The following is a 24,437-nucleotide window of genomic DNA, read 5'->3' on the forward strand; positions in this document are numbered from 1 at the left end:
AATTATTGCAGAAAGAAAAGAAGCTGTTGAATTTAGAGAAGATGTTGATCTAATAAACTTTGTTGTTGCAAATCCGAATCTTCATAGCAGAGCTTTTTCAACTGGCTTTCACACAACAATAATTAATTATGGCTCTCTGATAAACCAGTTTAACGAAATAATGGAACAGTATGATGAAATTGCTTTAGAAGATACAATTTTCTACATTCAAATAATTAAAATACCAACCGGTGGAAGACCCACAAAAATAATAAACCTTGCTGAAGACGATGAAAGAGTAATGGAACGGAGAAAAATTCTCTCCGGCGCCGGGATTTGAACCCGGGTTTTCAGCTCTACATGCTGACGTTTTATCCACTAAGCCACACCGGATTCCACCCCGGCGTCGGAAGAATCGTCTCAGTTTTAAGTTCCAACTCTTGGGTTCCCTCGTATGATGACGCAGAATATCTGCATGGAAATATCATATGTACTTCGGTACATTATAATAATATACTTGCTGAAGACGTTAGAACAAAAAAGAGTATTTTGCAAATAAAAAATCCAAACGATGAACTGTGCGAACCACGGGCTATAATTGCGGCTTTAACATATAAAACAAACATTATACTTAATAGAGAACTAAGTAAAAATGATATCACGTATATACAAAAGGGACGTAAGCTACAAGAGAATTTTGCAATAGAACTATGTAACAAAATTAGACACAATCCTGGTGCACCGTTTGATCTAACATCTTTTAGAAAAGTTGAACATTATCTTAAAAACGTGTGTATAAAAATTGTGTGTGCTGAAAACTTTAACTATTATATACAAAGGAATCGGAAAACGGGATATTACTATATTCCTATACAAAGTTAAAAATCACTTTCACGTAATTACTCAAATGAATGCGTTTTTAGGAATGTCAGATTACTGTGACCGATGTGAGAAGCCTTATAAACACAAAAATCATAAATGCAAAGCATTATGTTCAATATGTTGCGGACCCGCTCATATTGGTAACAAGTCTGCAAAGTACTGTAAAGATTGTAATAGATATTGGTACAACGATGAATGCTTTGAACGACACAGAAAAGAAGTATGCCAAACAATTTACGAAACAATGAGCATAAATGTGGATACGAAATGTGTGTAAACTGTAAGAGAGAAGTTGAAACAAAAACTCATCTGTGTTACATGCAATGGAAAAAAGGAAAGGGTGGAAAGTGTGTAAGAAAATTAGATGATAAAATTTACGTACATGGATGTGAAAATTGTTCAATGGTTAACGTATACATAACACGTAAAAATAACAAATCGGAAATTGTTAAAGAAAAAGTAGATGGATACATGTACAAGTGTTAAAGAATGTCAAAATTACACAACCTTAAAAGAACCGCTTTCACAATTAAAAGATTGCAATATTTGTAAAGCACACAATACATTAAAAAAACCTACATGCACATACACAGAAAAATATATCATAACAGACTTTGAGGCTAACCAGGAAAGTGGAGAACACAGACCCAATTATGTAGTTGCTGAATATGCTTTCGGAGATGAACAAACATTCCATTTTAAAGATAGTGATGAATATTGCGAGTGGTTAATATCTAAAGAGCATCGAGATTATACAGTGATTGCATAACGCTAGATCGTATGATTGATATTTTGTTATGAATTACTGCATGCGAAACGGGTACAAACCCTTCACAATTTACAGAGGTTGCCAAATCATGTCAATGTTTCTAAAAAATGTAAATATCCGATTCATTGATAGTTATAACTTTGTTCCGCAACCATTGAATACATTTCCAAAAACATTCGATTTGAAAGAATTGAAAAAAGGATACTTTCCTCACTTTTTTCTATAGAACAGAAAATCAAAACTATGTAGGACCGATACCTGGAATAAAATACTATGGAGAAAGTACTATGAGAGAATGTACTAAATATAAACAAAATGATGTATGTACACACTGGCATACAAGAAATCACTTTTTACAATGGCATCGTAACCTAGTTAAAGAAAATTACATATTTGACTATCAAAAAGAAATGAGTGAGTATTGTGAATCGGATGTAGACATACTTACTCAGTCTATTAAAAAGCTTAGAAAAGAATTTCTAGATACGTGTAACATTGACCCTTTTCAATATGTTACAATTTCTAGCGTGGCAATGGCAGAGTTCAGGTACCATCATATAAAATCTGATACTAATAGCTGTGTTAAAAGATGGTAACCATGAAACTTACAATAAAAAATCTATAACATGGTTAAGAACATTAGGTGAATCGGTAAAGCATGCGTTAAATGGAGGAGAGGAAACTATACTAGGACGAAAGGGTGATGGATATGATAAAGACACTAAAACAGTTTATCAATTCCATGGGTGTTTCTGGTATGGATGTCCAAACTGTTATAAGGATGATGTCATTAACAACAAAAAGAAAAAGAGCATGGGAGATCTTTATGAAAAAACAAAACAGTTTACTCAGCAACTCAGAGATGAAGGATACAACGCTTTAGAAATGTGGGAATGTGATTGGGAGCCTAAATACAAAAAACTTAAACCTGAAATAAACGATATCGTAAAACCACTCACACCTAGCGATGCATATTATGTATGGTTGACGAACAAATGTGTCTAAATTACATGTTAAAGGTAAGAATATGAAATACATTGATATTTGTAGTTCGTATCCAACAGTTATGTTTTATGATAAGTTTCCTGTCGGTCATCCAATAAAAATATTAAATCCTCAAAATTACGATCCACCAAGAAACCTATATCATCCTGTGTTACCGATTAAAGAAAAAAAAAATATTTCCATTAAGTGGAAAATGCGCTCGTTCTAAAAATCGTAAATGTAATCACACGGATATTGAACGTAGATTTATTGGAACATGGAGTACACGTGAAATTAATAAATCACTTGAAATGGGATACAAAATAACAAAAATATATGAAGTCTGGCATTTTAAGGAAACAAGTACCAATATGTTTAAAAGCTACATTTCAAATTTTTTAAAATGAAATTAGAAACAAGTGAGTGGGAAAATGATTACAGCACTAAAGAATTGTATGCTGAAGATGTAAAAAGTAGGTTAGGTATCGAGTTGGACATTAATAACATTAAACCTAATCCAGTTTTACGAGCAATGGCCAAACTACTTTTAAACGCGTTCTGTGGTAAGTTTGGTCAAGGAAGAAAAATGGAAACGACAGATTACATCGACTCGGCGGAAAATCTGTACGACATATTATTAAACCCTAAACTAGAATGTATTAATTTATCATTAATCCGCGAAAACATGATTGAGGCTAGATATCAAACAAAAGATGAATGATTGGAAGATCCCACAAAAACAAATATACTGGTTGCCTTATTCACAACGTCTTATGCGAGATTGCGATTATATGATATGCTTGATAAACTGGGAGATAAAGTCGTTTATTATGATACCGACTCAATTATATACATTGATGATGGCACAAATACTGCTTGGAGAATGGACAGATGAGCTAAATGGAGATCATATAATAGAATTTATATCTACAGGACCAAAGAGCTATGCGTATACAGCAGCTAAAGGTGAAGTCGTTTGCAAAGTGAAGGGCTTTACTTTAAACTACGCAAACTCTCAAAAATTGAACATGACTGAAATGATAAAAATTTTAAGAAACGAAATTAATGATATTACTTTAGAGTATAACCATATAACAAAGAGCAGAAAGACCCACACATTGGTGGACAAGGCAATTCAAAAGATATTTAGATTGGAATATGGTAAAGGCGTTATCTTACAAGAACAACATGATATTATAGACACTATTCCTTATGGTTATTAGGCTCAGCCTGTAGACTAGTTTCTTCGAAATCAATATCCAGATCAGATATATCAAATGGATTAACAATAGAGTCATACCATTCCTTTAATTTGTATAAATGAATGAGTCATCACACAATTACCTCGACGCCGAGCAAGTAAAATATATGCTTAATATGGCATTAAAGTATAAAAAGATCAATGATTTAGAAATCGGTAAACAGTATGAAATTACTAATGGAGAAATTGCAAATACAAAGCATGGTCAAAAAGTCTGCCTTACATTAACCAACAAATACAGATTACATTTACCGGATCGTTATAGTAAAATCTTAACTAATCAATCGATCCAAACTCTTGTAAATGATAGACCTAAAGCTAAAATTATATATAAAGGTAAAAAGGAAATATTTGGAAACCAGATCAAACACGATATAGAGTTTGTATAAATTTATTTCATTATAAATAAACTATACTATTACGATCAGACACCATAATGACAAACATAACCGAATCAAAACCAGTTTTCAAATTGGTAAATGGGTAGTTTCACAGTTTTAGGCGCAGCCTGGAGACTGCTTTTTCTGTCGTCTATTTTGAGCAGTGCCCGGCATGCCAGCCGCTGAATTAGTCGATAACCTCTTAGCCCCGTATGCTAGACGGGCAGTTACACAGTTTGATAGTTTCAGCAGTTTTGGGGGTATTTTGCCTTGTTTTTATGTTAATTTCTGGTGCACGTTTTTGGATACTTTTTGTGTGTACTATAATTTTGGGGTGTTTTTTCCTTATTTTGGGGGTATTTTGGATACTGTTTTATAAAATTAATGGGTGGGTTTGGTGGGTTAGGTTTTAATTTCGTTTTGTATGTATTCGTATTGTAATGCTATTGGGTTATTATATTTAATTTCTGTATACTCAATATTATGACTTTTTAAATTTTTATAAAATTGCCTTTTATTTCTTTAATATTTTCAGGGTGTACTACTGTACACCCTGATTTTCCATAAGGTCACTCTCTTCCAGAAAGAGCTATTAAAAAGTTATAAGAAATAGTCTGTTTTATTCCAGAAAATGTGAATTTTTAATAAATTGCGATTTTTTAATAAAATGGACTCGAAATCGCTGAAAACTGTGGATTGTCCTAAACGGCCCAATAGTAGTACTATAGTCATGCAACTCCTGAGCTACAGCATTAGATCACTTCATTTCTGTCTCCCCAGTAACACAATTGCAGCTAGTTGCAACTTAATCATTACAAATATTTATTACATTCTTCCTAAATATGGCACAGCAATTTTATTCCACAAGTCTACCAATATATGCAAATATTTTTTTATTTTACGACGCTTTATCAACATTTTAGTTATTTAACGTTTGAATGAGATACTGATAATGCCGGTGAAATGAGTCTGGAGTCCAGTACCTAAAACTACCAAGCATTTGTTCATATTGGGTTGAGGGAAAACTCCGGAAAAGCCTCAACCAGATAACTTGCTCCGACGAGGAATCTAACCCGGGCCACCTAGTTTCACGGCCAGACGTGCTAACAGTTACTCCAAGGGTGTGGACTTCTATATATATATATATATATATATATATATATATATGTATATATATATATATATATATATATATATATTTATACTTATATAGTAGGTTATTTTACGACGCTTTATCAACATCTTTGGTTATTTTGCGTCTGAATGAGATGAAGGTGATAATGCCTGTGAAATGAATTCGTGGTCCAGCACCGAAAGTTACCCACCATTTTCTAATATTGGGTTGAGGGAAAACCTCGGAAAAACCCTCAGCCAAGTAACTTGCCCCGACCGGGAATCGAACGCGAGCCACCTAGTTTCGCGGCCAGACGCGCTGATTTTATATATATATATATATATATATATATATATATATATATATATATGCAAGTAACACCCGTTTTAAATGTGTTATTTTATTAGGAATTAATAACGTGGAATAGCACACAAAGTGCACTAATATAAAGAAGAGTTTCGCTCAACAAAACTTCCATCAGCAACTCATTTCTACATCTGCAATTTAAAGCATGATTTCGGTCACATGGTTAACACACAGCCAACATTAAATTGGCAATTTATTTACACTTAAGCACAGAGGAATTTAAATAAAAACAACCACCACCTCTGCAGACTTCGTAGCAGCCAACTTCCAGTAATCACCCATTTGTCTAAGAATTTACATACGGGCTATTCCATCTCAAATCGACCGAAATATAGAGAAAATTGACCTTGCAATTTTTAAATACAATGAAACTTTTTCTGTCCGTAGACAACTATGATACAATGCTTTGTGCAAAGTTTGAGGCATCAGAACTTAATAGTGTTTAAATTAATAATATTTAAATATATCGTATTTTCATAACATTAGCAACTTTAAACTGTTGTAGCTCCGAAACCCTTTCACCCAATGATCAAAATCATGGTTTATTTTGACGCTGAGAAGTCAAAGTTTATATTGACATGTAAACAGTTTTCTTACATTTTATGGAAATGGAGAAATTTAGATTTCTTCTTCATTAAGACGCCTTTGGCCACGAAAAAAAAATATTTTTAAAACATATGGTTAAGATTCCGCATTGAAAGTACAAATAAACACTTTTTTTTTACTGGTGCACCGTTGATAAGAAAGTATTGAAATATCAAATGAAGAAAAAAATAGTACGCGTGTGAACTAACCAGCTGACTGTGAGACGGGAGGTAGTCGAGACAAGCAAGGCCAGGAGGTAAACGCGTGATGTGTTGTCTAGCAGTCATGGCTGGGCTAGCTTTATCACAAGTTTTCATAAACACAGGAGTAAAATGACGCCCAATGCTCGCTTACCTTAAGCTCTCGGCCAGTGCGTGCAGTACTGCGCCGTTCAATTCCAGGCGTGTGAAAATAATCTATTTAATACCCTCGAAACTTATTGCCGAGCCACTAAGCAAACAATGCCGAATTCCTCTTACTAATGCAAAGTTTTTTCTCAATATTTTTTTACATTTTTACAAATGGCCAAAAAGCCTAAAAGCAAGTAAAATCAGATTATCTGTCTCTCTGTGTACAATAAAAATAAGGATTACTTCTTAAAATAACCTACCAAATGTTAGCTTCAAAATATGCTCTCGTTCTATGTTCTGTAGTAAATGGTTCCAGAGTTCTGAGCGCTGAAAGAGGCTTGTTTTTATAAAATACGCTAAATTTGTCGCTCAATAATACGAAAACAGTTTGACTTTCGATAGCATATTTTTGAAAATTCACTCCCCTCAGCACCTTGTATAAGTAGGGAAAATATTAGAGTATAAGAAATATGCGAGGTTTTTTACCGATCGATTTCATATGGAATAGCCCATATGGACGAAAATGGTAGGGGTATTATAAATTGATAGAAACCTCTATACTGATAGTCAGGCTTCGAGGCTTCGGGCCCAATGCAGCAGTTCAGTGGAAATCCGCATATCGGCGTACTGAGTATAGTGGTAAAGCATACAGTGGAAAAGGGTACTGTAAAATGAATGCCAACAAATACGCAAAGGAAAACGCTCTGGATTTGAAGGTTCTGACGAATAATTTGGTTTTCATACAAACTGTGTCCGAAACTATTGCACGGTTAGAAAAGTCAGAGCAAGAGATCCCGGAAGCCTTCAAATTAATTTAGAAAATGATACAAAGAATTAATGAGACATCAAGTACACCGGTTACTGAACGTGTAAAACAGAACTGGAAATCAATTTTATCTAAAAATAACGGATATGGAACATTGTGTAACATAAACAGCAAATTAGTGGGCATAGAGTCACCCGAGAATAAAGGACTGTCTCTTAGCGGCTACAAAGATGTTAGGTTTTTTCGCAGCTTTCTACAGTACAAACTTTGACAGATAACGGAAAAAGATTTACGTTTGAGACACTGAGAATGTATCTTGTAGTACATTGCAATTCGGTACTGTAACTGCACTTCCTAAAGACGACCAATAGGATAAATGAAAGAAATTAAAATTGCTACATGCTCTTTTCCACCATTAACACTGTGTATAATTAAACACAAATGCTTATAAAAGACAGGAGAATGAATGCTTTTCACATTCTTTTGGCATTATCATTGTGTAATGTATATTTACTTTCAGAATGTACATATGTGTGTTTCCCCCATACTACCGTACTGTACTCTAAATAACATCGTTGTTACCTCAACACATCTCTATATACCTGCAGCGAGTCAACAAACTATAGTGCATGCACAGTAAACTTATTGTATCGGGTCCAAAGTCTCGAAGCCTGCTGATAGTTAAGTTTTGCAAAAATACTAAATAGAATATTATGCTATCACCATATTTTCCTAAATCTCCAAACTTCACTCCATGAAGCAAAATACTTACTAGAGGAGATCTGGACCTGCTGCGATCTGAAACAAAAAGAACAGAAAGCTATAGTATGCCTAAAAACATTTCGTCTCGCAAATACTATGTTGATGAATTCGGTGCATTGTAGCTGTAAAAGGAGAGGGGTTTGGGGATAGAAGGAACAGTTATAATTCACACCAGTAATTTGGGCTTAAAACCATTCCCCTACAAATTTGGCGAACCGTAAAAAGTATCTGATACTTAGATTGATGATTCAATAGTTTTAGTTTGGAGCAGCAAATACTTTCAACATAAAAACCATTTCATACTTGTATGACATATTCATTACTCAATACTAGGAAAACGGGACCATTTGCCTAGTAAATCGTCCTGAACCTCTCTCATGTTAGGCCAATATTTAGTATTTTAGTAGGGAAGAGAAGATAATTTCAGAACACGGGTACCTTCCCCTCCCTCTTACTCCAAATTCCAACCTCGTGCAAAAAAAAAAATTACTGGCACTGAAAAGCGCCTTTTCGTAATAATGATGATGTGCATTCGACAAATCTGTTCGTTTTAGTACCCTATTTTAAGAGAATTGTAGTCAGTGAGGTATCCCTATACTGAGATTTCCCAAACCAATGAAGCTTTTTTTTTTCTTTTGGAGAATTACCCTACAGGTATTCTAATGCATTATTGTAGCCCCTACATTTCCCCATTTGTTACAAGGAATACACGCCTGTGGAGTAACGGTTAGCATGTCTAGCCGCGAAACCAGGTGGCCGGCCCGGATTCCATTCCCGGTCGGGGCAAGTTACCTGGTTGAGGTTTTTTCCGGGGTTTTCCCTTAACCCAATATGAGCAAATGCTGGGTAACTTTCGGTGTTTGACCCCGGACTCATTTCACCGGCATTATCACCTTCATCTCATTCAGACGCTAAATAACCTAAGCTGTTGATAAAGCGTCGTAAAATAACTTACTAAAATAAATAAATAAACACCCAAAAGACCCAGGATGCAATACTGTATTAAAAAAACGGTCAGTTTAACCTACTCCCTCTTAGTGTTTGGTCCTGGATCTCTGGAGTATTATATTTGTAACAAATGAGGCGAATGTGTTACAACAGCAGAACTTTTCAATAAATAACGTTGCTTACGAGATTATACAAGCTGACGCATAGCGCTTGAAATACGCGTCCCTCATAATGTCAATTCCGCCGCTCGGAGCGCTGTTCTATACTAAATATTCATAGCAGAACACTTAAATGACATTGACATTTGGGACATTTAAAGGACTCACCATTGCTTATTAAATGCTTCGTTCAATATTTTATGGACAATAGACGTAATTTCCAAACTTCTACGTCTCAATTATATTACAATAAAAGGCTGTCATTCTTGATATTAAAAGATATTACATATTATGAACTAAGGTACTACCTTTCTGTTGTTCAATTCATACACAGTACCTTTTCGGAAATAATGAAAGAAACTTAATATATTTTACATGAACACTGAATCTACCCTTTTCAGGTATTCATTTATTATTATTATTATTATTATTATTATTATTATTATTATTATTATTACTACTACTACTACTACTACTACTATTCCAATGAATTAAGTTGCTGTATTATCTTCCATTTCCCTGACTTCATAATTTAATCATTTGTAAGTAGGCCTAACTTATCCCTTTCTCTTTTTTTTTAAATATATTGACGTTGAAGTGTTATGACTTTTACTAAAGCAAACAGCAGTCGCAACTCGCAATACATGATAAGTACAAATGTGCGATTTTTCTTGCACAACTTGCAGCGGTGAAATAAATATCTAATAGGCCTGCTGATTAACCTGTTACTTACAAATGGCTTTTAAGGAACCCGCAGGTTCACTGCCGCCCTCACATAAGCCCGCCACCATCGGTCCCTATCCTGTGCAAGATTAATCCAGTAGTGGGCAGTAATGGCAAATGCTATGATATTTTAGTGTGTGTAAACAGTTTTTAAATTAGGAGTTAGAATTAAATTAATTAGGAAGTTAGACTGCAATTTATGTGATTAGAAATGGTTTTTGAATTTGACCATATCCCATAACATAAACAAATATCTCAGGAATCTCAGGGACAATATATTTTAGAATTTTCCGCCCATAGGCACATGCGCATCTGCTCTCCCCGATCCCCATTTCATTTTTAGCAATGTCTGAATCTCGCTCCCCTGAGCTGTTTTCTGTCGTCACTCATAACATGTCAATTTAATGAAAATATAAAGTAAAATTTTCGATACACCATGCAGTGGTAATTGTACTTCATCACAACGAATAATTGTAGTAATTATTATTTATTTCTTCATTACTCGTAATGTCGTAATATTTGATTTGGCTTGGAGGATGAGGGGAGTACGTTACACTAAACTCGGCATGCTCAACATTAAAATCGCATTGCTGCTTATGTTGTCTTATATAATACAAATCGTATATGTGTCAATATTCAGCAGTAATAATTAACCATTGTCGTGGAATATTTCGCCACTATAAATGATGATGGTAAATCATATTCTTTTCCTCGAATAACGCTACTGATTGCCTTAAGGCAAGACAAGATAAAAACTATATTAATTTGATTTTGATGATGATAATAATAATGATAATAATAATGATGATAATAATAATAATAATAATAATAATAATAATAATAATAATAATGTCTGAAAGTAGCAGAAACCGGTAGTTCACTTTCAGCAATTATAACAAATTAGAGGGAACGAAATCTGAAAGAAAAACACGGAAGTGAAAACAATCAACTTGCCAAAGTAAATGAACCATATGAACAATATAGCTTGGAAGCAAAGTTTTTAATTCAACAAATTCAGACTTTCGGGAAACAAAATTGTAAATTCCATTAAATGACGCTGAAAATCTGCATACTGATATTTAACAAGTCATAAATAAATCTCAAATAAGACTGTAATATGCAGGGTTCAAGACTTCGGACCCGATAGATTAGTTCAGTGGGAAATCCGCATAACGGCGTACCGAGTGTAGTGGTAAAGCGTACAGTGGGTGGGGGTACTGTAGAATGAATGCCAACAAATACGTAAAGGAAAACGCTCTGGATTTGAAGGTTCTGACAAATAATTTGGTTTTCATACAAACTGTGTCTGAAACTATTACACGGTTAGAAAAGTCAGAGCAAGAGATGCCGGAAGCCTTCAAATTAATTTAGAAAATGATGCAGAGAATTAATGAGACATCAAGTACACCGGTTAGTGAACGTGTAAAACATAAGTAGAAACCAATTTTATGTAAAAGTAACGAATATGGAACATTGTGTAACATAAACAGCAAATTAGTGGGCATAGAGTAACCCGAGAATAAAGGACTGTCTCTTAGAGACTGCAATGATATTAATTTTTTTTCGTTTTGCTCATATTACGTCTTGCGATGTAGAGCGCAGCTTTCTACAGTACAAACTTTGACAGATAACGGAAAAAGATTTACGTTTGAGACACTGAGAATGTATCTTGTAGTACATTGCAATTCGGTACTGTAACTGCACTTCCTAAAGACGACCAATAGGATAAATGAAAAAAATTAAAATTGCTACATGCTTATTTCCACCATTAACACTGTGTATAATTAAACACAAATGCTTATAAAAGACAGGAGAATAAATGCTTTACACATTCTCTTGACATTATCATTGTGTAATGTATATTTACTTTCAGAATGTACATATGTGTGTTTCCCCATACTACCGTACTGTACTCTAAATAGCATCGTTGTTACCTCAACACATCTCTATCTACCTGCAGCGAGTCAACAACCTATAGTGCATGCACAGTAAACTTATTGTATCGGGTCCAAAGTCTCGAAGCCTGGTAGTATGCTTGGCATATTTATAATTATCGTACTCGATCAATAATGCACAATTAATCAAACTATTTTCACGATACACAACGCTTAGTAATGGAACTATTCATCATTTCTTAGTATACAGCGAGGCGAACCTAGCGCAGAATTTGTCATGACCCTCAGAGACCTACTCTCGATCGTGCTGTGCGCGAGCCCCTACCACGCCGTAGTGGAGAAGTGAGAAATATGTTCCCAAATTGAAGCAGCAGAAATCCGCCATTTGTTTGGTAGAAAACGCGCGAGATTTCGAAACCGCTATTCGAATACGTGAATTGCGTATCCTAAAGCTAAACGTTTTTGTTTTTGCGAGATACCTTTAATACCGTGTTTCTGCTGTCAGCAGAGTTGCTAGGTTTTCTGCGATGGAAATCGGGACATCAGAAGCCAACTTAAAACATTAGTCTTATCAACACTTTTACCATAAAATTTATAGCAGTTTTATGCAAAGTAGTGTTTGCGTGCTTTTTAATGTAATAGGCCTATTCGCCTCCGTGATAAACACTAAAATACAAAGGATACACAGTACAGTGAACACTATAATTTTTTCTTTTGTTAATCACGAATATGTTTTAACCATTTGCTACTAAATTACTTTGCAACCGGTACTGCAACACTTTCACTATCTGACGATGAATCCATGTTTAAACACAGTTCACTAAATTTTAAAACACAGCAATTGTAGTGTCTGTTGTTAGTGTAAAATAAGATATCAAAGCGCTATCTTTATTGCTACTCAACGCACTTAAAGTACACAATACTTAATAATTGCGAGAGCAGCGACCAGGGACCGAAACGGATTAATCAACAATGCGGTAGAACTAGGAGAAGTAGGTATTATTTTGCGAGTTTAGTTACCTTACGGCAATCAGCTGGGCTATCTCACAGGCTTACTAAATATCCGCGGTTACTTCTATGTTTACAATGTTACCATTTGAATCAATATATAGGCTTAAATAAAAATATTTGTTAATAGGAAATACAGACGTAATTTGTTTAAATAATAATTGTTCTAGGCTTATATCTGTAAAATCGGGATTTTTGTCAATCCCGACTCGCTTTAATCAGGACTCAACCAGGAAATTGGGAGAATCCCGCCTAAATTGGGATACCCAGAAACCGTGGCTGTCAGACTTGTATCATTGTCATAGGAACTCTGAATGTGAACATTCATAACCACGATTAATAAAAGAATTAATGTCAAATTTTTAATTCAATATATAGGTTAAACTGCTGCACGAAGTCAAAAAGCATTATTATTATTATTATTGGCGGCCGGGCAGCTCAGTTGGTAGAGCAGCTGGCTACGGACTGGAAGGTCCGGGGTTCGATCCCAGGTGGTGACAGGATTTTTTCTCGTTGCCAAACTTTCAGAACGGCCCCAAGGTTCACTCAGCCTTCTATAAAATTGAGTACAGGGTCTTTGCCGGGGGTAAAAGGCGGTCAGAGCGTGGTGCCGACCACACCACCTCATTCTAGTGCCGAGGTCATGGAAAGCATGGGGCTCTACCTCCATGCCCAAGTGTCTTCATGGCATGTTACGGGGATACCTTTATTATCATTATTATTATTATTATTATTATTATTATTAGTAGTAGTAGTAGTAGTAGTAGTAGTAGTAGTAGTAGTAGTAGTAGTAGTAGTAGTAGTAGTAGTAGTAGTAGTAGTAGTAGTAGTAGTAGTAGTAGTAGTAGTAGTAGTAGTAGTAGTAGTAGTAGTAGTAGTAGTAGTAGTAGTAGTAGTAGTCGTAGCAGCAGCAGTAGTAGCATAAGAAAATGTTTCATTAATTCCTAACTAAGATAAGAACTACGGGAAAAACGTAATACGGCGAACGCTAAGCTCCGCCCACGACCCCTTTCCACTTTTCCCCTACAAGCTCACCACACACTCTACGTGATAGGCTAGTGTTGTGTCGAATGCACATTTCATGTGGGTGGGGATAACTTCCCATACTGGCGTTCGCCGTATTACGTTTTCGCCAGAACTACTTTCAATCAGTTATATTAAAAAAAATGGATAATTTATGCAGTTTCTGTAGCTTTAACTAGGTGAATAATTATTCATGTATGCATTGAAAAATGAACTGTTTGAAGAAAATGAATGATATGGAGTGGATGAAGGACAATAACAATGTATATGGTAATAACATAGTTTGAAAGGTAAAAACTATCTTCGAAATGAGCTGAACACACTGAATGATTCATTGTAGGGTAGAAAATTCTCTGCGGATTGCACCTATCCACTTTCGGTTAAGAGAATCTTTACTCAGAGGAAACTTTAAGCATAAAGAGTCACATGGCAAGTACAATAGTTTGTCTTCTATAATACAATATGGAGAAAAAATCGTCTTAGGAATGAAGGATTAACTAATTAGTGAAATATAACATTCCTTCCTACTTTATCTTTACATCCGTGTGCATTGCTGCAATTGAAAGCAGCGCACGAAAGAACTGTGCTTATTCAGCTCTATCAAACAAATGGCCGCCCGCCGGCTGTTCAATTTGGGAGCATAACACCACAGTCTAATACAGTCGCGCAACTTCAACACTTTTTTTTGCCAACATTCGCGACACTAGCGCCCAAGCGGCAGGCAAGGTAATAGGGTTGATACAATCTCGTTCAGCCAGCACGTGCTTTAAAGGGATGCGAGATGTTATAAACGTTTTAATCATGCGTCGGAACAAAGGCAATGTGTACAATTGCAGTAACAACAAGTTTAAATCTCCGAATTTGTCGTTCTTCAGATTCCCTAAAGACCAAGAGAAAATCATAAATCAGTCATAACCAATAATCCACGTTGTAGGTAGCCTACGTATTGTGTTCTATAAAACATTTATTAGTTATCAGTTACCTATTTGTATGTCAAAGTAGATACCTGTTACAGTATATTATTTTTTTGCAGAGATTATATGTGTAAATGTGTAACCATTCCGATTTTGGATAATGTATCTAGAGTTTTTAATGCAAGTAATTCCATAATTTTTGTATTCGTGTTTATTTCTTTATATTTTTCAGAAGTTGAATGTTATATTGCATTCAAGTAGGGATCATGGTGTTAACTTTTCAAGAATTCATGGAGTATTGTAATCCTTTTGCGAAATATTCACTTCTTGAATAAATCCGGACTGTGTCGATAAAATTTCTGATGTGTTGGTGTAGATTCATGTGGCAGACGTATTAAGTTCTCAAGAAATAAAAGAGCCTTTTTAAATTTAATATAAAAAGCAATCTTTTCTGTAATAATTTGCATGGCTGTTATTGGTGTTGATTTTACATTCCCAGTGATTATTTGAGCCGTTCAGAGCAGAAGTGGTGTAAGTCAAAGTGAGGGTTAAAGTAAAAATTCTGTAAAATACAGCGCAAGGTAGCAATTAATATATCCTTCGTGCTATTCACTGACTACTAATAGTTTAAATAAATTCAATATTAACTGCTACTTTGCGCTGTATTTTACAGAATGTTTACTTTAACCCTCATTACCCATTTTTGACTTACACCACTTCTGCTCTGAAAATAAAATTAGGCCTACATTTTCGGAGTTAATATTGAAGTTACAATTTTTTCAACAAAATTGTGTGTTCATTTATTTGTTCTCACCTACGTCATATTAACAGTAAGTGCAAGTAAATTACGTATTATATAGGTAGGATAAGTTAAAATTAAGCTTATATGTGAAAACTGGAAATGTAATGTAAAATGCGGTAAACTTGCCATAAAAATTTACACCATAATATCAGCACTATTTGTGACTCAAAATAATAAAGGAAATACCGGTTCTTAAGAAATGGAAAAATAATTAACTTCATAAATCAATGTCATATTAAGGTTTAAATCCGCCCCTTTTTTATTTTCAAGTTTACCTCAGCGGCCGAGTTTACCCCAATTTGTGGTATGGAAAATAGTTAATTTCTCAGAAAATAGGGAGAGGAGTTCACCACGCGATGTACTCTACGAGATATGGCCTACAATTTTGAAGCTACTAATTTTAACTCTTCTCGCAGAAAATATAGAGTTCCAATGAAGAATAACTATATTTAGGAATGAATTGAATTAACCGCCCACGTACGAATTATATTATTTCAAAACATGATACGTAATCAGGGCCAAGATTCAGTCGTAAGGAGCAGAAAGAATTACGTTTATTCCCAGCTTCTGAAACTTTTAGATTAACTGCGTGTGAAATTCTTCTAGGATTCTAAAGTAAAATTAATAAGAACATATACACTTACTGTATAGCATAAAAATATAAAATAAATTACGCAAAACCCGTTTTCTGATGTGTTATCATATGTCGTGTGCACACTGTTAACTTGCCTGCCGCTAGAGGGCTACTGTCGCGCCAGCTGTCAAATGTTGGCATATTTTATACGTATGAGTTGCGTGACTAAGTATTAGACTGTGATAACACTAGCGCCAGTGAGTGGTCTAGCGGTTATTTAGTAACAGTCTTACTAATAAAAACTCTATATACAGACGTTTAACTGTCTTATACTTATACAATGAGTAGCTCGTTTATAAGTCGTGTGTAGATTTCTTACTAATAATCACTACATACGTCGTGCATAACAGTATAACTGTTACACAGCTACGTCATAGTTTAGTCATTACTTCGTTACGAAAGGTAATAGAATATCTGAGGTTCTCTACTGGATCCGGTAGAGCGCTCTAGTGTGGCGTGTTAAGTATCGATAGTACAACTGGCTCTAATCGATTACCATACTATATTTTCGTCAAAGAGTACAAGCTAAAGTAATATTATTCTAATTATTCTGTGCTCTTTGGTTTGTTCTTCTTTGGTTACTAGGCAACCATCATCATTAAAAAAATGGCAGTCGATACGAACAGCTGTTAGAGGGGCGGCCATTTTTTCTCTATATACAACGCTTAAACAAGGGGTTTCGTGTATATAACTACTGCAAAGCAATTCCCATTGTATAGTTACAGCATGTTTATACGTCCATAGCTTATTCACGGTTTATTAGTAACGTTTTCTGTCTGAACTCTGGTCTCGTATAAAAACTATGCACGGTTTATTAGTAAGACTGTAAGTCTATGGCTATGCGCCAGCTTGTATAATCTCGTAAGCAACGGTTAGGAAAGACAGGTTTTCGGACTGTTTTCTGTACAGAGTGTCTAATAGGGTCACTACCTTCGAACATAAAATAGATAGAAGGGGCAAGGCTTGCTGGGTAGTGGCACCAGAGTTCGAATCAGCTGATCTAGGGCAGAAGCGATATTGGATATGGAAAGGCCAATGTATGTCTAGTGGAATATGTATGTTTTGGATTGATTTTGGCACATAAAAATTAGAAATAACGATAATATTTCGCAGGTGGTTACACTTGATGCATATTAATAACCTCACTGCAATGTATTAAAGCGCGATAACGTTATTTAATTCTCTTTATTTTGGAAAACTTAAGTGCATTACGGTTTCCTCACTACCAGCAATTTATCTTTAAAAAAGAGCAGATTTGTGTGTGTTTATTGAATGCGCATCATCACGCTTACGAAATCAAATACAGAAAAACAAATAGGCCTAGGCTTACTTCAAGTTATCAAATTACCCTATTCATTTCATGTTCTTGTTTCAATTTTGCAATCGAATCTTCAATAGGTCTCAAGTTATTTCAACAAAGTAACTACAGTGTCCTATTAAATTTTAAAAATAGTAATGGCATATAATTGCATCCGTTCGTCTCCCTCCCACCTTGGCTATACGTCTATGGATGAACTGAAACATTTATCTAGGTGAAACTAGCGTTGAGGTAGTTCCCGTGATTTCTGAAGTGAAAATCGTTTAATTTGGAACGATTTTTTTTTTGTGGATATGGAGTTGATCGTATATGCAAGGCATAACAAACGCCTGAACTAACCAAACCTAACCTGTCTCAGATTCGAATGTGCAAGGTGTATAAACTGGGTACAAAGGGAACTACCCCAGTGCTAGTTTAGCCGAAAATTGAATTACAGCGCCACCAATTTTCAAAACTGTCAAGAAAATGGCATCGAAGTTCTGCTCAATGATCCATAAACTTCGGCGTTGAAGTTTTCTTTATTTTCTTGTCACACTCAGTTCAGAGGTGCACAAAGCTAGTGACTGAAGCTTCCAGTTCCACTATGGGTAAAAAAAAAATTGGCTAGTTGATTTATAAGAACATGAATTGATTCAAGAGCAGTTTTACTCAGGTTTGAAACAAAACCAGAATACAATGTATAAAAATGAAAAAATGTTAGACCTACACTGTTACTTAAATTGTTTTTATTCCAGTATAAATATCGAATTTATATGAAATAACGTAGAAATATTATTTTCCTCTAGTTTTTATATAAATAATTAGTCATGACTTCATTTGTAAGCTTTCATTTTAACAGTACCTATTAATATTATTATTATTATTATTATTATTATTATTATTATTATTATTATTTATAAATAAGGCCTATTGTGGGGATTTAATTACAATTTACAAGACATCCAGTTTCATTGTTACCTACAGTAGGTATAATTACCGAGGAAATTTTAAAACTATGAAACATAATGGGTTAACATGTTTAGTTACATTTTTTCAAACATTCATTTTATGCGAAAGAGCGAAAAATCATGTTCTTTCCCTTCCTCTTTGCATAAGTAGCTGCCAGTTTGTCACCTATTCCTTTTTATGGGCTTATATAATTATATTTTTTATTAATCTGTAAATTAAAGTATTATACAAAGACACGGTAGGCCTAGGCCTATATTCCAGTTTTACTAGTAAATAAACTTGCCGAACTTACGAATAATTTCTAAAATACAAGGTTCGTTAGAGCTCTCAAGATGTTAATCACAAAATCGAAGCTATTATATTTAATATTTCAGTAAGACACAACTTTACTTTCTCACACTATTATAGTTTTCTAATCAATAAAAGTTACATAACCTATGTTTTCACTCCCCCCAAATGAAGGGCACTTGTCAGACAAAGAAGTGCAAAGTACTGTCAAGTGACGTAAAGAAATTGCCATGATTAAACATTTTTTTTAAAACAATAGTGTCCTTCCTTTTGTCAACTCCTTTGTTTCAATCTCACTTAATACATTTTCAGTAACTTCTAACTGTTATTTCCTTATTAAAACGTCGACAGTAAAAGTATCCCACATTTTCATAAGACATTTATAGCAGGCTTATCTTTAAGTTATTTCATGTTGTATTATGAAACAAGCCATTAAAACAAGACACTTTTTCAATTAGGGTCTACCGAAACATTTTTTTATCTTAATACATTCTAGGATAGGCTGTCATATCCGCAATCATTGCAATAAATTGCTTGTTCGTAAGCATACTGTGTAATGTTTTGCCCGAGATCAACTGATCTGAGAGAGCTGTTATTTTGGTGCCACATTCATCCGGTAGAATAACATTGAGCGCCCTCTCTATTTACTCTAATGCTCGAAGGTCACTATTGCCTTCCCCTCGTAGCTGTTGCGCTACGAGAGATTGACTTTCGGAACGGTTTTATTTACATCCTACAGTAGCCTATGCAGGGCCGGAGTTAGGTATAGTGCCGCCCCTAGGCAGTGCTAGAATTTGCCGACCCCACCTCCCACAAACAGTTTATGGGCAGCTATTATACAGGTGACGTTTAGTTAGTTATTTTTAAATGAAATGTTACAATTCAGAAAACAATAAATTACTGGAATCAAAATACATGCATCTTACTTGTGAATTATAAGGATTTCCTCCGAACTTTTTCTACAGAGAAAGCAATGATAATATTATCAAAGTCGATCTGAAGAAGCATATCAGACTCGAAGCAAAGAAACATAATACTCAAACTTACAGTATTTATTGTTGAAACAAAATTGATTTGTGAAAGGCAGGCTGTGGTTTATTTTTAAGCATTGTTTTTGTTGGTGTATAATTATTACGAGTATTTCTTACTTCGGTAGGAGTATAAAGTAAATTGAAGAATAAACTCCAACTCTTTGCGGACTAAACCTTTCATATCGAACTATACAGTGCATATGCTGGAAGTGATTAAATAGTATTGTTGACGATATAGGCTTTTATATTGTGAATGTAACAGAGTTGTGGTTACTATTCATAGCGATAAATAGCTAATGAACAACAATATGCAATTTGTTTTTCAACAATGCATTCTTGTTCATACAAGCAGTTAAATTTAAGCTGTTTCATAGTATAATAACGTGATACCGGCATTACAGCAGCTATTACACTTATACAGGGACATCACTATTTTTACTAACATTTCTAATATTAATCTGGCTATACCTTTGGATCAACGGTTGAGAAGCAGAAACGCAGTTTGCTACCCACTTCGACGGCTGGAGTTCGATGATACTGGCGTTATATACAAATCACTTTACTAGGTATAGGAGGGAAGAAAAATAATTCATCCATTTACGTAAACTAGGAAATATTATTAGGTTTCTGTTTAATCAAAATACAGTACAGTATTAAAGTGTTTGTACTCACGAACTGAGCTGTCCATGCGGACGTATTCATTATGCAGTGTATATTATACTGTCTACAGCACATTAGCATACACTATAGAGAATGAAGTTAAATTGAAAAATAATCATAATATGGATATTTAAACACATTTTTGAAAATGGTGGCCGTTCATTTCGATACAGGCTTCAGTTCTAATAAGCATATTATCGTACTATAGACTATTGTACAGTTACCCTGAAAAAGAATGAGACGATTCTTGGTCGTCGGAAGTTAAAGTTCTACAGCGCGGTTCACTCGATATCGACGTAGGGATACATAACATGACAGATAGTACAAGAATTGTTACAAGGACCACAACAAGGACAAGGACCAGAATAAGGATCACAAAGAAGACTGCCATTTAAGGCCAGGATTTCACAACATAGCTCGAGTCCCAAAATATCATTGCTTCACTGTACCGAATGGCAAATGCCTGCTAAGTTATCTACATTCTGGACTGCTGCTATCACTGTCTTGTCTCGGTAGCTCATATAGTAGCGTGCCGGTTCCATTGTATAACCGAAACGTCTCATGTTCGATCCCAGGTAAAACTTTTTTTTTATTGAGGTGTAATTAATTTGTTCAGAGTTCCTCGACTGTCTAATTTGTCCAAAACTATGGCATAATTTATGCCCAATTTCTGGGTCTTACAAGTGGGCTGAACCTCGTCAAAAAAAATAAATCTTACTTGGAAGTTAAAAGTATTCTTCCTCAAACAAAAATCATAAGAAACAAAAAGAGACCTGTTAAATTAAAATCTTGCCCACATGCCATCAGCTTCTATTACAGCTCTAAGTCGATCCGGCATGGATGTCACGAGATTGTGGAATAAGTTCTGATCCCCGGAGAGATCTTCCCAGGTGTCAACAACTTGATCCCACAATTCGTCTCGATTTCGAGGGCGTCGGTGGGCATAGGTGGCTATCCTTCTCTTTTTCAATTCCGCCCATAAATTTTCGATGACATTCAAATCAGGTGACTTCGGAGGCCAATTAATGATTTCGATCTCGGGTCTCCTTTGAAACCATCTTTGAATGCTTGCAGCATAGTGCACGGGATGGTTATCCTGCTGGAACAGCAATGTTCCTTCGGGAAAACGTTCTCGGGCGGAGGGAAGGAATATATTTTCTAGAATGTGTTCGTAAGTTTCCGCATTAAACCGGCCATCGATGCGTTCTATAACGCCAGGTCCATCGTAAGACAACCACCCCCAACACGATATGCTAAAGCGCCCCGATCTTTCACGTCGGTGCACATAGCGCTGATCATGTCGGAGACCATCCTCACGATAGACACGGACAGGACCTTCGTAATCACTCGAGATGGTTGTTTCGTCGGAGAAAATTACATTTCTCCAATCGAAATCCACTCGATTGGTAGCGAAGGCAAGACGGTCGACAGCTTGTGCTTCCCCCAATATTTCCATTTGCGCAGCCCTCCGGCTCCTAATACCGCGGTTCCTCAACCTGCTGATCACAGTCTGTGAAGAGCCGGGAAAGTTAGATGCTGCTCTTATTTCGTTAGCAGTCAGAAAGGGGTCCTGTCGAACTGTCTCGAATAAAAGAGCATCCTCTTCCAATGAAGAAATCCGCGGACGCCCAGGAATAGGGCGATTTTCGACCTCCCCAAAATTTTGGTAACGATGAACCCATCTCGCGGCTGTACTTCCAGGAACACCGACCAAACGGCCAGCAGATCTAGCCCCATATCCAGCCTCAACTAGAGCTATAACTCGCTGTCTCATGTCACGTCGGTTCGCCATTACGATGAGAAATGAGAGATGACGATAATACTTTAGTGTAGACAATGACTATTTAACATGATATAGAATTATTGAAATAAGAGGCATCTTGCATAGTAAGAGTTAATAAATCAACCCTAAATTAAATATCTAAATAACAGGATATAACAGGAAGTCCAATTGTTGCGAAACTAATCAAATTAAATCTAATTATATTAAATAAAAAAACCCCAAGTTATGACACCACATTGCTACAGCTAAATTGTATGTTATTAACATAAGCATTGAATAGGTCCGTGGTTGTGCGTTGGACGACAAAACCAAACATCGAAAGTTCGAATCTTGCCGAGGAATGTAACTTCTTGCTTTTTATAATGTAAATCAGACTTATAACTACAGTCATTCATATTTCTTACATTATTTATTAATATTTACATCCAACATTGAATTTGTAAAGAAAAGACTTTAGAAATCTCATGTGGAATTTGTGATCTGTAGTGACAAACATAGATTATCTCTCGGAACTTTTCCGTAAAAGTAAATTAAATTCACTCCTTGAAACTGGAAACCTTATTCGTAGGGTCATTTTCCCATAGCATACAAGCTGAAGTAACACAGCCATTGATAAACGTTTTGTACACAGAATTAGACTGAATTCCTATTCGACAGAACCTATAATCAATGGCTTGTCTGACCATGATAAACAAATCCTATGTGTTTCCAATGTCACTGAACAATTTCAAAATATTAATTTAAAAACTAAGAAAGGATCGTAATTGCTGTATCTAGTGATTATTTACATTTATGTCTACAAAATGAATCTTGGAAAAACATATATGATACTGGTACTACTGATATTAAGAGTAAATATATTCAATTTTTCACTTAATTTCATAATAACTTCAGTGGATGTTCTCCACTCAATGTTGTGAAAAAATTCAAAAGTTAAAACATGTAGATAACGCAGGGACTTCAAAATCTCGTGTATTAAAAAGAGAATCTATATGTAATGAGTTGCAATGTAATGATCTTCATGTTCTTAAATACTGCAAGAAGTACAGTGTAATTTATCAAAAATTATGAAAGAGGGGAATAGAATATATTTGAGTAGAAAAGTACAAAATTCAGATAATGCAATTAAACCTATTCGTAATATTATTAAATTTAAACTTGTAGATATCCTAAGAAAGAAAATATTTTTTCATTAAAACCAATGATTATAAAGTAGAGGATCCCAAATCTATTGCAAATTCTTTTAACGTATTATAGTATATAGTACAGAAATATTATTGACAACTTAAACATTCAAGATTTTGCAAAAGATACTGCAATTGGTTACTTAACAGATGTATTTAATAATTATTATTAATATATGTAATTAGTCAATAACTGCAACAGTGCTTGTACATTCAATCATAACATGAATAAAATTGAATGCAAACACGTAGATAAAATAGTTAAAATTAACTGCAGGGGTGAGAATGAAATAATCCAAAGCCATACTTTAAACAAAAATTGTTTTGTGCGAGTGCATTTCTTACACATATGGGAAAACTATTAATAAATTATTGTAATAATTACTCAACAAATGACATAGCCTAAGGACTCTAAACCTTTGTAAAAGTTTGTCTATTATTATATATTTTTTTAATTTCATTTTAATTGTTAGTTTTTAATATATATGCATTTACATTGTATATATGTGTGTGTATAAATGCATTCATTAGATTAACGTTTATAATATTATAACTTGTAATTTTGTATTGTTTGCGATCATTAACACTTAATCTCTGGATTTGTAAAACTATATTTCAACGTGACTTAGCTATTTCAACGTTATTTAGACAAAAAAAAATTGTTGTGTAGACTAAGAATCGAACTCGCGCTCTTCTACACAACACGCAGAAGTCTTACCGTCTGAGCTATGGAAACGACATGAAAGCTTTCCTTTCTGTGCGGAGTGTCGATCTAGTCATGAAGGTCCATTGTCGATTTAACTACACGATTTATGTAAATATTTATCTTTTATTTACGTAATATTATCATATTTTTTGCAGTTTTTTAATTGAATTTCGGAACGATGCTAGTAACAAACCAAATAGCCTGAATTTAAGTAAC

At 34.8% G+C, this 24,437-nt stretch overlaps 1 protein-coding gene across 4 annotated transcripts in view; it reads right to left on the reverse strand.

The window, feature by feature from the left end:
- The window catches only part of LOC138707505 (acidic proline-rich protein HP43A-like), a 308,063-nt gene that overhangs the window by 84,479 nt on the left and 199,147 nt on the right, over window positions 1–24,437 (reverse strand). For all 4 annotated transcript variants that reach the window (XR_011334247.1, XR_011334246.1, XR_011334245.1 and 1 more), the window contains exon 4: window positions 8,209–8,234. The gene's annotated coding sequence lies outside the window, so the exon portion shown is untranslated. The remainder of the gene's footprint in view (window positions 1–8,208; window positions 8,235–24,437) is intronic.

Source organism: Periplaneta americana, chromosome 10 (assembly GCF_040183065.1).
Source record: "Periplaneta americana isolate PAMFEO1 chromosome 10, P.americana_PAMFEO1_priV1, whole genome shotgun sequence".
NCBI lineage: Eukaryota > Metazoa > Arthropoda > Insecta > Blattodea > Blattidae > Periplaneta > Periplaneta americana.